General features: G+C 41.0%; 1 non-coding gene across 1 annotated transcript; it reads left to right on the forward strand.

The window, feature by feature from the left end:
* The first annotated feature begins 1,398 nt into the window (after positions 1-1,398).
* Positions 1,399-1,471, forward strand: trnak-uuu (transfer RNA lysine (anticodon UUU)). Its single transcript has one exon. It is a non-coding gene; the product is annotated as a tRNA-Lys (tRNA).
* The last annotated feature ends 15,970 nt before the right edge of the window (positions 1,472-17,441 follow it).

A 17,441-nucleotide genomic window follows, 5' to 3' on the forward strand; every position in this document is an offset into this window, starting at 1 on the left:
TCTTTTCATCCTCTTCACCCGCTTCGTCTCCTCCTCACCCTCTTCTTCATCTTCCTCAACCTCTGGAATATCCTTCTCTGTGTCAGAGCCCTCACTTTGATCACATGCCCTCTCTCCAAACTCCCAAAACTCCTCTGGCTCTCCCTCTTCCTGCTCTTCACTCCCTTGTGTTACTTCTAATAAACACAAAGTTTACTCAGTTCTAACTTTTATTGAGTGCACAGCTAGCTAAGACACACTTGTCCGCCATCTACCACACAACTAACATAAAAGCCCACACACATGCACTAACTTGCACACACCGGGAAAAACCTTATGCCGTAGTGAACAGTGTAGAGGGCAAAAAACATCTTAAAAAAGAAAAATGTCTAGAAACAAACAAGGCCAAATCGAGCAAAATTGGCCAAGTTCTGGATGGGTTACCTGGCTGTGTATGGTTTGTAGGAAAGATAAGGAAAGCAGAGCTGTAGATATTGAGACTTATGTTGCATTAATGGCCTATTTGTGCATACAAAAGGTGGATGTAGATGATCTCGGGCGTAGGGTTTGGCCATTTTAGTACCCCTAAAGTGTCTGCCGGTGCTTGCTATTTTTAACACCACATTCAAACAATCTGAGATAACCGGCCTGCTTTTTAACTGTTTAAAAAGAACAGATGTCCAGAAACAATTAAGGCCAAATTGAGAAAAATTGGCCGAGTTCTGGATGAGCTGGATGAGTTGCACACTTTGGCAATTCTGAACACTTTCAGACACTGCTGTATCATGTAAGTAACATGCACAAGTCTTTCAAAGAAAATGTGGCTGTTTTTCATGCAGGTTTGCATCATAACAATGCCGGTGCTATCTCTAAATGAACAATGGCCAACCTACATCCATCTTGATAGCACCCAAATCTCTGTACTCATCTCCCTGCTTGGATGGCAAGTCATCTGGTGGATGTTTCCCGTCAAGAGGAAGCTGATCAAGTGGGAGAGTTGTTTTATTATACCCACCAGCAATAAAGTTTATTTGTCTGGAGCCGTAAAATTGCATTAGTTTATCAACGTTTTGAGTGAAAAAGAAAACCACAGCTCAAGTCCCTGGTAAGGCAACAGCTTGATTCTGGGTTATGTATGAAGTGCTCGCTATTGTCATCTGTCATGCAGGTTTGCAGTATGTTCACAGTCTGCTAGTGGCCATGATGAGTTGTGACTTTGAGCTTTTTAACCTTTTTGGCCAATTTGGCCAATTTTCAACCAGTTTGTGCAATAACATTTGGTGTTCTCAGGCAATGTGCAAATTATGGTCTACCCTCCTGTTGTCTAGAAGACCATGATCATGGCAACAGCTCAATGGTCTTCATTTACTTGCCCTTTAATTTGTAGTTCAACAGATTGTTTATTCCACAGCCCTTTAAGCCTGGGTAGCTCAGTTGGTAGAGCATCAGACTTTTAATCTGAGGGTCCAGGGTTCAAGTCCCTGTTCAGGTGTAGAGTTGTACATTCTGCTAGATGAGTTGTCCACTTGACATGCCTGAACACTTCAGACACTGCCATAGCATTTGTTTCCATGCACAAGTCTTTAAAAAGTATTGTGGCTGTTTTTCAAGCAGGTTTGTATCATAACAATGTTGCTGGTAATTCTAAATGAACAATGGGCAACCTACGTCCATCTTGCTAGCACCCAAATCTCTGTACTCATCTCCCTGCTTGGATAGTATGTCCAAGGACATACCAAATATGTTCTATAACCCTTTGCATTGGTTTGCTACCACTCTTAAATAATTCCTTTCATTGTATCCATCTCTTTTTTTGTTTTTTTAAAACACCTGCCCCGTGTAAGGGTTGAACTCACGACCTTCAGATTATGAGACTGACGCGCTGCCTACTGCGCCAACGAGGCTATGAAAGGCATTGCAATGGTTCGCAAAATATCAGAAAAACTAACAATTTGGTCGTCAATCTAAATAAAAACGATGTATGTGGAAACCTATGTACTCACACAAAGGCTAGATGCTTTGTCATGACCCCATGAAAAGGGGAGACAAAAGACTGTGTGCAAAGGTTGTATACATGTATGCAAGGTGTATGCATGGATGAGTGTGAGGTATGGTGTCAGTGATTTTTGCTGGACAGTGTAAAACTAACAAAGATGAGCGGGAGAGGTGCTGGACTGAGAGCACCTCTAGGACAATCACAGATGTACAACCAATAATAAAACACTACTGAGTGAATGCTTTCAGAAAATGAAGAACATTGTTCAGAAAGCTTAATGAAGCTTCATTTGACCATATCTATTAACTACCTGAACCTGGTAAAAGGTATGAGGTACTCCTGCATAGCTAGCCAGTGATTTACCTACTGTAGGTGGTGGTCGGCGTGCCAATGAGGCTTGAAATTTTGCAGATGGTGATTCAGAGGAGATGTAACAGTTTAAAGTGTAAAGTAACTTAATGTTCTAAATTGTCGCCTACAGTGCCAACGAGAGCTCTTCTCTAATATTACCGGGTACGCAATAGCTATTCAACTTTAGAAGGTATTGTTGATCTCAGAAACAACGATAGACAACACCATCTTATCACAACGCCCATGTTTGTGTTTCTTCAAAGTTCGCAAAAACATTCATCTGAACTTGCAAATCAATTGATGAGATTTTGGAGGTCAAAGGTTCAATGTCAAGGTGACTGTGTCCTCATGTCTGTCCATCCGATTCTTGTGAATGCAATATCTCTGAACGCCTAGAGGGAATCACTTTAAATCTGGCATACATAGCCACATTTTGAGTGGCGGATGAACTGATTTCGATTTTGGAGGTCAAAGGTCAAGGTTACTGTTTCGTTATGGCTCCAGAACTGTAAATGAATTTCTACTGAACTGGTGAGCTTTGAGGCTGCAAAGCTCTAGTGGCCTAACCCACAATCTCCTAAGCCAGGGATTGTGGGTTCAAGTCCCATCTGGGGTGAATTTTAGCAGAGTGGCACAATGGAAGCGTCCTGGGCCCATGACCCAGAGGTTGATGGATTGAAACCATCCTCTGTTAATTTATTTAGCTACTGACACAATGGTAGACACTTTAAAAGGGTGATGCATCAAGAGATTATGACCCTCAACCTGATTTCCATGGTGAGAAGAATCATGATATAACTGCTGGAAAAGTTGTTGACAGCCCATGAAAAGTGGCAAGTCATGTTCTGGCAGATTACTGTCCATATTAAAAAATCAACATCCACTACCCTGTCAGGACCCTTTTGTAATGCTGACGTGATTGGTAAGTGGTTGGGCTGTATACAAGTTTTGATCATATCCATCGGTTGCATGGACGTGACTTCAATACACTGGTTCTACCACCTGATCGCTGTCTTGTCTTTGTCGTTCAACAACTATTTGGGCTCACACCTAAACACACCCGAAGCATCTCAGCCAAAACTCCCACTGCACCTCAAAGGGCTCTCAAGCACTCCCAGCTGTGCGTTTGCAGAAGAGCGTTTTCTTTTAGCTTGCGAAAAGGCTTTAGCTTATGACAAGATAAACAGATTGCACCATAGTGCTACTCATTAGTGTGTCCATTTCAGTTATGTATTGAAGCACATCCTTAGAGCTAATGGCCCTCATTTATCAACCTAACGTAGAAACCAGCGCAGATATGAGAGCAGAAATCCTCTTACGACAGGCTTCCCGTGAGATTCATGAAACTTTTATATCACACCAATCAGAGGGTAAGAATGATCATACATTAATAAATGCAGCGGCTGGAAACGATCGTCATTTAAATATCACGTCCCAATATATTCTCGGTTTTGAGGCCTACTATTTATGACATGGCCAGACGTAATGCGGCTAAGAAGCGGCACTTTTCAGAGGTGGAGATTGAAATTGTTATTATTTAATCTGCTATAGATAGAGGGTATAGAAAGAAGGACGAAGGGAAGAAAAGAAACACAAACCGTGTAAATGTGTAAAGGTATGTATGTATGCATCTGTCAATGATGTGTAATAAGTGAAGCATAAGATTTTGTATTTACTAAAGGATAAATTTAGAGAAAGGGGGTCGGACCTGATAAGTTGTTTATGAACTTCTTCCTACTTCTTTTTGAACATGGGAATTGTTTTCTTTGAATGACTTTCAATTTTGGCAGATTGCGCTGAGAAATACATGGCCTTATTTATCTGTCATTTTAATAATATATATGTATGCATGAATGTATGTATATATATTTATTTATTTAAATATTTTACATGTTCAAATAAACTACTACTACAAACAAATTTGCAGTAACTTGTGTCCTATTTGGCAGCCTAAAAACATGCATTAGGCCATTGGAAGAATGTGGAATGGAAAGAGATCACGATATGTCAAAACAGGAACCCAGAAGCAGATCAGGACAAGGTGTTTATGAATAATAAGGTAAGTATTTATTGAAAAAAAGCAGTGTAGCAACGGGTCAGTCCGGAAGGTAGGCAGTGGATAGAATGGGTGGTAGGAGGACAGTGCAGGTCCAGGAATGTAGTTGAAGTTGACGGATGAAATGATTACGCTATCGATCTGGCAGGGAATGGATGTCAGGTCATGGCTTAAATGGAGCAGAGGTGGTGATCAGGACCAGGTGTGCAGACTGCAGGTGACAGCAGGTGTGTGTAGTGGAGAATCAGCTGTGATACCCAAAACACCGGCAACACCAAGTCATGATGCTGGAGTCATGATAGTACCTCCCCTCCGACGAATGCAACCGGGCAGACTGCCAGGAGCACCAGGATGGAGCCTACAGAAGTCCCGGAGTAGGTCCGCGTCCAGGATCTGACGCCGAGGTATCCAGCACCTCTCCTCAGGACCGTCAGCCTCCCAGTCCACGAGGTACTGGAAGCCCCGCCCGTGACGTCTAGAGTCCATGATGCGGCAAATAGTGTAGACCATGTAATGGGGGAAAAAAAATCTTCTCTAGGGGAAACAGGATACAAGACGGGGATGCTACTGTTTTAATTTTGCAAGAGGTTGTCACACTGGTACTGCATTAACTCTGTGAAAACTGTCTTCCCACTTGGTTATTCTCTGCAGGGAATAATTAAATCTCACCATGTCTTTATTTTGTCTCAACAAAGTCTCACTATGTGGACTGTGTCCTCATGTCTGTCCATCCGATTCTTGTGAATGCAATATCTCTGAACTCCCAGAGGAAATCACTTTACATTTTGCAAACACAACCACATAACAACTTAGAGTCATGGCTGAACCGATTTAGATTTTGCATTTTCAGAAGAGCACCTTGTTTCTTTTAACTGGAAAAAAGCCTTTCACTCATAACAGGTACACAAATTGCACTTTATTGGCCTTATTAAACATTTAGGCAATTTACATTTAGGCAACCCATTCAGTCACAGAAATATGAAATTCCAAAAAGTAGGAAAACATAATGGTGAACTACAAAACAACAATACTTGAGAGCGTACAATTAAAATGGCCGACTTCTAGTATGTTCTAATGATGAGGACGGTTTGGACCAATTTACACGATATTGAATTTGCGCTTTTTTAAAACTCCACAATGCTCAAAAGTTAGAGTTTTTGCCAACTTTTGGGAGTTTAGAAATATATAAGGGGTGACAAAAATGTATTCCTTAAATGAAAATTACAATGACTTCCTTTCAGCCAAAGAAATGTGTATGTTTCTAGAGATGAGAAGAAAATAAACATGTCTACATTTTCCAACCAAAACATCTTTAAACGTCTTAATGTTTCTCCTTTGGGCCTTCTCCTTCCCACGGTGGGTACATTGTGGTTAGGGTTGGGTACTGAAACCCGGTGCTAGTACGGCACCGGTGCCTTAACACCCGGTATCTATCGGACCGAATAGTAACGGGGATTTTGGTGCTACTGAAACACCAGCACTGCCTTTTTCCATCTAGTGGTTGTTTGTCATTAAGCCGCAATTTACTGGGGAAATATTACATTTTTTTTTTTTAACATTTAATTTGGACCATATAGCAATAAAGAAGCCGTTCTTAAATGTCGACTGTCTTTTGTGCTCCTTTTTTTTTTTTTTTTTTTTTATATATACATTTAAAAATATATTTTTAAAAGGATGGGTTTATGCACCTATTCTGGTGCCTAAATGGTAAAGGGTTCTGAGGAAAGGCAGAAAACAGTCCAGCTGATCCACAATAACATACAAGTTGATCAGAAGATAAAGTTACTGCTGGTCAGCCTTCAATGTGGAGAAAGATCAGAATATAACAACACAGCTATCAGGACATGAGGAGGAGGAAACAGCTTGGCCTGAAACATGTTCACAACGAGGCAGTGTGAATGCGCTGGTGTCTTTTTAAGGTTACCACTATGAGAAAATGTTTCCCCACATTGTTTCAGTGTGTACGGCTTCTCTCCAGTGTGAATGCGCTGGTGAGTTTAAGGTTACTATGCTGAGCAAACGTTTTCCCCACATTGTTCACACCAGTATGGCTTCTCTCCAGTGTGAATGCGCTGGTGTCTTTTAAGGTGACTACTATGAGAAAAGGTTTTTCCACATTGTTCACACCAGTGCGGCTTTTCTCCAGTGTGAATACGCTGGTGTTTTTTAAGGCAATTACTATGAGAAAGTTTTTCCACATTGTTCACAGCTGTACGGCTTCTCTCCAGTGTGAATGCGCTGGTGAGTTTTAAGGTCACAACTCTGAGAAAAAGCTGCCCCACATTGATCACAGCTGTACGGTTTCTCTCCAGTGTGAACTCTCTGATGAATCTTTAAATATCCAGATGATGTGAAGGATTTGTCACACTGCTGACAGCGGTGACGTTTGACTCCTCTTCCTCTCCGTTTCTATCAACAGAGAAAAACCAAGAGAGTGAGTTAGTGAGGTGCCATGCTGTAGAGCTCTATCTTAAATTAGAAACAACATTTAGAGCATGTCTATGGAACATTGTTTGACTGACGCATTACTTTTCTTAATTATCTACCAACATTACTATTATGGAGTTGCAGTATGGGAAATGTAGCATTCAGTGTTGGTTAGTTTGTGATAAATAAACTACTTTTGATCAATTTATGTGTGGTCTCCATTTTGTTGCCAGCCTTTAGCCAGCCGGTAACAAATGGGGGATCATCCGGGATTTTTAGTGCCGGGTGAGTTGTAAATGTAACATATTCCCACAGATTTTTAGCTCTCACTGGTATCTTTAGGGGTTACCGTGTTGTCTTCATGTTGCTGGGACAGCTCTACTCCAGTAAAGTAAATTGGAACCATTTGTCCTGATGGCATTAGCAATGAGGGGCACCAGTGACTTTGACCTTTTGTTTTAGGTTGTTTTTTGCTAAATCAAACTTGTATAGCCAGCAGTATTGTGTAAGTAATAATATGGTAGTGTAATGTGGTATTGTCCACACAAGCTCCATTTCCTCAAGCATTTCTGAAGCTCAGCAGAGCTTTCTGCTGTGCTCTGGAATAAACTGCTGAGAATCACTGACTCCTCTGAAAAACACAGGAGATGTGTCGTGGTCATGGATGTTTAAAAATTGCTTTGATGTACAGTTGTCTTCAAAGTAATAGCATCACTAAACTCATAAATCATATTTTTTGGTGAAAGTGATATTTCTACATGGCAAATAATTTACTAGTAAGTGTTGTAGAGTCCTAGAAAACCAACAGTCCTGACATGCATGCTGCTCATTCTGTGGAATTGAATCTGTAATTAAAAGGAACATGTTCAAAATAATAGCAATGTTGTGTTCAATTAGTGAGCTGATTAATTCTGTGAATAAACAGTTGTCAGTTATGGCCAATAATTAATCTATATACTGTATATATACATATCTAAGGAAGGAAGGAAGAACATGTTGTGCATGCTGGTTATAGTGCATTTCACACTGAAATACTCAGCAAAATGGCTCATTCTAGACATTGCTCTGAGGAACAGAGGACTTTGATTAAAAAGTTGATATGAGAGAGGAAAACATATAAAGAAGTGCAGAAGATTATAAGCTGCTCTGCCAAAATTATTTCAAATGCCTTGAAATGGCATCCAAAGCTGACCGACGTGGGAAACAACCAAAGGACACATTGACTGGCCAACGGAGAAATGGAGCAACATTGTGGGGACTGATGAGAGGGAAACTGTTCTTTTTGGGTCTAGGAGCCGCAGACAGTTTGTCCTCCGACCCCCCTGCACTGAAATCAAGCCCCAGTCCACTGTGAAGACAGTAAAGCAGGGTGGTTATGGGATGTTTCTCATACTGTGGTGTTGGGCCTATTTATCACATACCAGGGATCATGGATCAGTTCCAATACATCAGAATACTTGAAGAGGTCATGTTGCCTTATGCTGAAGAGGAGATGCCTTTGAAACGGGTCTTTCAACAAGACAAAGACCCAAACACACCAGGAAGGAGCAAAGTCTTGGTTCCAGAGAAACCAGATGGATGTTGTTGAGACCCAGTTGAGACCCAGTAATGCAGAGGAATTATGGGATGTAGTTCAATGGTCCTGGGCTGGAATACCTGTTCACAGGTGACTCCATGCAACACAAATATGAAGCAGTTCTCAGAAATAATGGTTATGCAACTAAATATTAGTGCAGGGATTCAAACACTGACACATTTTTTCAGTTAATACAGTAAACATTTGAGTTTTTAAAGAAAAATGCAAATACTGCTAATATTCCTTTTTCTTCACTTCCTGTAAAGGTAGAACACAAACTTGATCAATGTTGGTCATGTTTTGATTTGGAAATTAATGGGCAGTGTTCCCAATGTATTGGTATTATGGAATTAAAAGCTATTCTAAAGAATTTTGAGCATTATTCACTTCTTTAATAACACTGCTGTTATTCTGAACACAACTGTATGTAAAGGTTTTGCATTCAAAGGTGTAATGATTGGTCACAATGGGGGTGGCCTCATACACCCCCCCAAAAATTACATGCATGTCCATTTATCTGCGTTTGTATATCAACAGACAGAGTGAGTGAGTTAGTAAGGCGCCATGGTGGAGCGAGCTAAGTAAAACCAGAAGCATCGTTCACAGCATGTCTGTGTCTAAGTTCCACTGCTGCATTACCATGGTTACGGTTCTTTGTGGGAGTGTTTGACACCCAGTTGAACTTGATCTAGTATCTGTAGGGGTCATCAGCCTCTCTGACTCAAGGGATTGGTTGGCACTCTTTGTTTCTTAATTAGATCAAAAATCTAAATTTGGTCACAAAAAAGACTTTACATGAGAACCATAATCCAGAAAAACAAAGTGTTAATATATTGTTGAATCTGTTAAGTTAAATTGGAGGAAATGTACATTACGATAAACGTGACTGCACATTATATGAAATGCACCGAGGAGATTATCCACACTGATTTTCCCCGGCCTTTATTTATCCGTGTTGCCCCCCCGACCACTATTAGAGGGCGGAGTTTAATTTACTACCGGCTTTTCTTTGAGGAATTATGGTATAATATATAAATCCTAAAAGATATTTGTGAAACCTGTGTGCATTCATTAATATTGAGATTAGATTTCTGGGACTCTTCAGTCTGGAGTACCCTCTTTCCTTCACTCACCTCCTCCTCCCTGACACCTTTCCTCTTGCCCTCCTCCTCCTCCTCCTCCTTCTCCGTCTCCTTGTGTTTCTGCATGTACTCGGTGATAAGGTCCAGGTCCAGGTTGTCTTGTGGCTCCCATGTGTTCTCCTCACTGGAAAGGTGAGTGCAGAAAGAAGAACATCTCCTCACACTTTGTTTTTTAGGAAATACATCTCACCCTAGCTGCTAATTTGGATTATTCCTTTTATCTGTTGCCATATTGTAAACTTATTTGCGGGTCTGCACCTTAGTGTCAAAATACCAAACCTTCAACTTTGAGGGTATGGTACAATATCGAAAATTATGCTGTAGAATGTGTGTGTGTGTGTGTGTGTGTGTGTGTGTGTGTGTGTGTGTATTCAGGACTAAAAACACCAAGCATTAATATTATAGACTCATACTTACTCTGAGAACCCCTTCCATTTCAGCAGAAACTCTACTCTTCCCTTCACCACTCTGCGGTCCAAAACCTTCTCCACCACATACTCCTCCTCTTCCTCCTTCACTGCTACAGGCTCCTCCTCCTCTTCCTCCTTCACTGCTACAGACTCCTCCTCCTCCTCTTCCTCCTTCACTGCTACAGGCTCCTCCTCCTCTTCCTCCTTCACTGCTGCAGGCTCCTCCTCCTCTTCCTCCTTCACTGCTACAGGCTCCTCCTCCTCTTCCTCCTTCACTGCTACAGACTCCTCCTCCTCCTCTTCCTCCTTCACTGCTACAGGCTCCTCCTCTTCCTCCTTTCCTGCTCCGGTCGCCAGCTTGACGTCTGCTGAGGACTCCTTTGGTAGACCCGGGGGGGGGGGGGATAATGATACAAGGGTTAGGCTGAATCTCATTTCTCTGTCTTACCCTTACCCCTTCCCCTCATTTTTACGCGTTCACGCTGGACCTAGTGGTGTCCCAATACGTTTTGTGATCGAGGGCTAAGGGGTGCATGGCCCTAGAAACCATAGACAGTGAAAGAAAAAATCTAGGGAGAACGCGGGCATACTTCAAACCGAGGGGGTAGGATAGACATGGTGCAACAGGCAACAATGGCTGCCGCATCAACCAGAGAGACGCATAAAATAAGTATTTTCGTCTCAAATAATTGATTTAAAAATTACAACAGTCTTGTTTTGTGGTCTATGCAGTCCTGTACATATATACTTGCAACCATGTTCTTAACGGAAACCTTTTAAAAATCGCTAGCTTGCAATGCTAACGCTAACGTTGATTAGCACAACAGTCCCACATTTCTATATATATATATATATATATATATATATATATATAAAAAAAATATATATTAACGGTCTATGATACATCGCCATGTGCTTTACATATACCGTCCTGTATCGCACAGGAGGACACAGCAGCTGGTCCACTTTAGGGCTGAAAACGCAGAAGTTTCCTAAATCATATGTTCATGTTGTACCCATTCATTATTGCATTGGTACTGTATTATTGTAATAATTTTTAATTAATTCCTGTTCATGCAGTTGTCTATTGTTGTTGGTTTTGATACGGGACACTGATGAAATAGGAGGGGGGAGGTGGGGCACTTATATTAGATATATGAGTGCCTTTTTAAGTGTGTGACATGTTAGTTATGGTTCTAATAGTTGATAATGGTTCTGTAACATAATTTTATGTAATGTTTTTGCCTGTTATCTTTCATTTATCGACAATAAAGACAGATTTTTGTTAAAATGTTTTTGTGAACATCAATGACATTCAAAACGGTGATAACTGAAAAAGATCTACAACACACCATGTATACATGGTGTATATGTATGTATACATGATACATGTGTATACACATATGTATTGCAAACAGGCCTACATAAAATAACTATAAAATATATAAATGCATATGACACTGTTGTCCAAACCCACACAGTCGACAGAAAGAGACGGCATCTTGGAAGTTTGTGATCAATACTGTACGGTGATGTAACCAAGTGGTATCCCATTTTATAGGGGTATGTTTTCACCCCTACCACTTACCCCTTGGTTTCAAGGGGTGAGGGGTAGGGGTAAGGGCCAAGGTGTAGAGGTTAGACAGAGAAATGGGATTCAGCCTTAATTTCAAACCCTTGTTCACAACGCGAGAACATGTTTTACAACCTCACGCTACTCTGTCCTCTGTGACTGTCTCCATCTAGAAACTAAGCTGCACGGGGTGCAGGGAACAACTGATCATGTAGTAGCGGTAGATGGGCTTTGCAAAAAAAAATCCTGGAGCGTTCTATGAAATGACGCTTTAAAAGAAAAAAAAATCACTCGTGGGAAGCCAAACTCGTGATTGCGATTAAAATTTGATTAATTGTGCAGCCCTACCTCTTTCCTTCACTCACCTCCTCCTCCCTGACACCTGTCCTCTTGCCCTCCTTCTTCTTCTCCTCCGTCTCCTCGTGTTTCTGCAGGTACTTGGTGATAAGGTCCAGGTCCAGGTTGTCTTGTGGCGCCCATGTGTTATCCTCACTGGAAAGGTGAGTGCAGACAGAAGAACATCTTCTCACACTTTGTTTTTAGTCAATCCATTCTTACGCTAATTAGCATTCCTATTATTCATTTTTTTCTATTTCTAAGGTTATCTATTTCCATCTTGTAAGGTTATTTGTGGGTCTGCAACATAGTGTCAAAATACCAAACCTTCAACTCTGAGGGGATGATACCATGCTGACACTTACTTACAATATGTAATATGTATCTCAGGACCAAGATCACCAATTATTAATATTCTAGACTCATACTTACTCTGAGAACCCCTTCCATTTCAGCAGAAACTCTACTCTTCCCTCCACCACTCTGCGGTCCAAAACCTTCTCCACCACATGCTCCTCCTCTTCCTCCTTCACTGCTAATGCAGGCTGCTCCTCCTCCTCCTCTTCCTCCTTCACTGCTGCAAGCTCCTCCTCTTCCTCCACCTTTCCTGCTCCGGTTGCCAGCTTAACGTTTGCCCCAAGGGGGTGGTTTCAAATCGAGTAACTGGGGTAACAAAAGATTTTTCTTGATTGGGGTTCACTACTGAACTCTCAGAGGAGAAACCCTGGAAAGCAGAATCACGGAGTCAGTGAGTGAGAGAACGAACCGCCGTCCTCGTCTCCAAATCTCTGTTTCTTACAAATTCTCCGAAACACAAAAGCATAAAACAGTCCTCAACAACAACATTCCCCTCGTGGAAACATGTTTCACTTCAATTTAAGAACCAAACACAATTTTCTTTACTCCCCTATTTTTCAGTCGGCAAAATCTTCCACACTCAAATTCCCAGAAATAGTCTCGTCCTTACCAAAATAAATATCATCCTTACTGTACCGTTTCAATAATAATATATATCTGTTTTTTCTACCTCCAAAACTCCTCCATTATACTAATGTCATCATGGAAATCATAAACCCTCTTTGGCTGTAAATAAATATTTAAACAACGTCAGAGTCAAAACATGAACCATCATACACCTGGGGATAATAGTTCAACTTATAATACATTCCTTTACTAATACTCTGAACTTTTAGGAAGAACTCCCCTTTAAGAGTTAAACAACATTTTAACATTAACAATCCTGTCAGGATACGTTAAAAACCACAAAATAACTCATTACCAGGGAATGGAAGCACCAGTACCCAGAATCACACACAAAACCCTATGCTAACTAACATGTTAGTTAGCAGAAATTAGCCTGTGCCTATGTTAATGTTAACTAGCATGTTAGTTAGCAGTAATAAGCCTGTGTCTATGTTAATGTTAACTAGCATGTTAGTTAGCAGTAATTAGCCTGTGCCTATGTTAATGTTAACTAGCATGTTAGTTAGCAGTAATTAGCCTGTGTCTATGTTAATGTTAACTAGCATGTTAGTTAGCAGTAATTAGCCTGTGCCTATGTCATCTCCTAACATATACCTACCTCTCCATCTCTGCTGATTGGGAATGATTGAGATTTCTCTTGCACAGCTATCAGAAGACTTACAGCTTTCAGACAGGTTGCTCACGTCACATCTACGTCTTCAAGCTCAGTTGGAGTCTGCGCAGTACACACCTATTAGCTAGCCGCGAGCTCTATTGTTTACGAAACCCGTTTCCCGCGGTTACAAACGCGGCTCTTTAGCTCGCCTTTACACATCATAAACTCCATAACTAACCCACCACAGCTTCAGTCCACCACACACACGGCAGAAGGAAACCGTCTGTTGTCATTTTTACCGAGTACCAACCTGGAAAGCAGAATTACGGCATCAGAGAGTGAGAAAACAAACCGCCATCCTTGTCTCCAAAGATGAGGAAAGTGTCCGTCACCTGGGCCCCGGGGTGTACCGATACCCGCACATTGGTTCCGCTTTCTTTGTTTCCCCGCTACGTTAATATTGCTTACCAATAAAATTTGAAATTCGTACTAAACACTACGCTGTTTATTATGTTATCCCTTAAGGGTGTATCACACATTCAAGTTGAAATAAATGTGGAGATATGCTGCTCTATACACGCTAAAAGTAGTGATTATTTACATGGAGCCTGGTGGAGATGTGCTGCTCTATACACGCTAAAAGTAGTGATTATTTACATGGAGTCTGGTGAAGATATGCTGCTCTATACACACTAAAAGTAGTGATTATTTACATGGAGTCTGGTGGAGATATGCTGCTCTATACACGCTAAAAGTTGGGATTATTTACATGGAGTCTGGTGGAGATATGCTGCTCTATACACGCTAAAAGTAGTGATTATTTACATGTAGTCTGGTGGAGATATGCTGCTCTATACACGCTAAAAGTAGTGATTATTTAAATGGAGTCTGGTGAAAATATGCTGCTCTATACACACTAAAAGTAGTGATTATTTACATGGAGTCTGGTGGAGATATGCTGCTCTATACACGCTGAAAGTAGTGATTATTTACATTGAGTCTGGTGGAGATATGCTGCTCTATACACGCTAAAAGTAGTTATTATTTACATGGAGTCTGGTGGAGATATTCTGCTCTATACACGCTAAAAGTAGTGATTATTTACATGTAGTCTGGTGGAGATATGCTGCTCTATACACGCTAAAAGTAGTGATTATTTAGATGGAGTCTGGTGGGTTTGGTGATGGTGATTTCGGGGCTGATTCATGTTAAACTAAAAGGATCTTACTCTTTAACTAAAGGTCTATCTCTGTAGGGATCCATCCCATAATGTTGTCAGACTCTTAGAATAATAATCTGAGTCTGTCAGAGACAACAACAGAACCTTTAGTGGACGGAAACTTTACCTTTTAATTAGAAGTGTAAACACAGACACAACAGGAAGAATACATCATCAAATAATCAGCATGTGGCCTTGTTTTATTGAACTCATTTTGCATTTAGTTGTTCCACATTCCCCGACATTTAAAACAAGTCGAGCATTGACGAGCATTGACGTTATTCTACAAGTCAGATGAATAAATCAGCCGACCCAACTCCCTACGGACTGAGCTACTGACCCCCCTAGTAGTTATACCTTGGCCTTTCTGGCTTTAATTATGACTTTGTGAGGTAAAATAACATGAAAAGAGAGACAACTGATGAATGAAATCATGATTTAATCAAATGAACAAATGATGAAAACGTATACATTTTATTAAAAGCATTTAGAAACATTAGACTATATGATGATTGTTTATAGAAACCTTTGTTTTCCACATTTTAAATATATTACAATATGATTTAAAATATAAGGGACATAATAGTGACCAGTAACAGTTGATTCTTTTTCAGATGTGACATATCATGAAGTGTTTTAGTCAAACAGTTCAAATGTTGATAACCAGAGATGAAATCAGATGAATGTTTTTGTGTTTGAGTCTCAAATCTGCTTCACAGTGCAGAGTGTGTGTGATGGTGAACAGACTGAACTTTGATTTCAGCAGCTGGTCTTTAGTCAGTGTTTCTGTCCACAGGAGAGACTCTCAGTCCTGCAGAGGACACAGAGACACTGAGGAACCAGGCCAGAACCCAGACAGTGTAACCATCTTCATCAGAGCAGTTCAGACTCCAGGAATGATCATTCAATCCAAACACACAGTCTCTACTGTCTCCTTTCCTTCTGATTCCTCTGTAACTCACTGATATCTCAACCTCACCTCTCCTCTCAACCTCCCAGTAACAGCGACCAGTCAGACCATCTCTACACAGCAGCTGACGCCAGATGTCAAATCTGTCTGGATGATCAGGATATGACTGATCCTCCTTCACATTTCTCACCTTCCTGTTGTTGTCAGACAGTTTGAGGTCTCTGTGTACTGAGTTTCATCAGATGATGGAGTTCTACTATCTGTCCACTAGATGGAGCTAACTGACCATCTAATGAGCTGAAGATCAGCAACTTGTACAGCAGCAGGTATCTCTCCAAGGGGCCTCCGTGTCACATATTACTTTGATACTTTAAGTACATTTAGCTGTTTACTACCTTAATATATATTTGTAACCCTACTTGTTTTTGTCTAACATTTACCTTTACATGCACCGCTCCCTCCCTCTTGGGTGAGGAGAATATCTCCAAATTAAAACAATAAAAGCATCTTTCTCCTGACTGCAGGGGCCTGCTGCACGAAACTAGGATAAGGGATTAAGCCGGGATATTCAAGTTATCCTGGATGAATTTAGCTTGGACTCGGTTGCACGAAACCCGATTGAATTAAACCCAGTGGGAATCAAACTCAGGTCAACTGCTTGGAAGGCAGCTATGCTCACCACTATACCACCATCACTGGGCAATACAATGTTCACTTCAAATATTGAAATACATCTGGGCATTGAGACTGAAAGTGCACTCTATCCCTGAGCTACAGCCCCTGATGAATCAGAAATTCCCTCCAGGGGGTCCTGTGTTATCACATTCACAAGAATGGGAAGTGTGTGTGTATATGCTAGCTTCCTTGGGGAGGCAATAGCTGACTGATGATGTATCAGTCATTGTGCTGGTGGTTTCTTGGTCACAGCAACAAGCTTGATCATTGACATACAGTTGCACGGCACGTACCACAAAACTGTTGGGGGGGCCTTATGTATTTGATTGTATTACCTCAAGTGACCTGCATACCAATGACCGTAAAGATTAATATGTCCATGGTTTGCAGAACTGTACCTTCTAAGTGAGGTAAGGCCACTTGTGTTGTCTTTGGGCTGCTCTATGGTCTTCTGCAGAAGGATAAATCCCAGAGTTGGCTCACTCCAGGTTATTTAAGCAACAAACGTCCCTGGGTGGACTCGAGCCACCATCCTTTCGGGTAACAGCCGACTGCACTGACCTATTGCGCCACAGAGACTGCTCTTGGGTGATGATTTATGAGCGGGAGCTCGATCTTTAAGCAACTCAAGGTCAGTTCCACAAGTTGTTAAGTTGTGGGTTCAACTCCCGGTATGAGAATTTTCAGCTGGCAAAGACGAACTCTAGTCCTGCATGAATAAAAACTGTCCTTCTCTACTTCATCTGAATGTTGCCAATGCAGGTTCTCCCAGCAAATAACCTGCTCTAACTCCATGTTTTCTGCCATTGGTCCAGGGTTTTCCTTATTATTATAAGTCTTTAGGAGCAGCACCCAAGACCTTTTGGACACCACTTAGGCCAAATGAATGTAAAATCAAACTGACTGAAAGCTTTCTCAGATGTACTGATTGTAGTCTCCAGAGGACTCCTTAAGAATGTCTGTAAAGGTTATTTAGGCAGAATCCAGACTGCTAGACCATATGGGACTGACACGTTGAATAATAATAATAAATGAATACATAAATATATATGATATGCCAGGAACAGGGCACATAAATACATACATCACTTGTTGATAAAAAACAGCAATAAGTCCAGTTTTCACCGCCACCCTGTCTAGTTATTGTTTTATGATGTTTGATTATAGAGATGCATATCATGTCTAGTTATTAGCATTATATGGTTTTGACAC

The sequence above is a fragment of the Etheostoma spectabile genome, unplaced genomic scaffold (genome assembly GCF_008692095.1).
Source record: "Etheostoma spectabile isolate EspeVRDwgs_2016 unplaced genomic scaffold, UIUC_Espe_1.0 scaffold00018625, whole genome shotgun sequence".
Taxonomy (NCBI): Eukaryota; Metazoa; Chordata; class Actinopteri; order Perciformes; family Percidae; genus Etheostoma; species Etheostoma spectabile.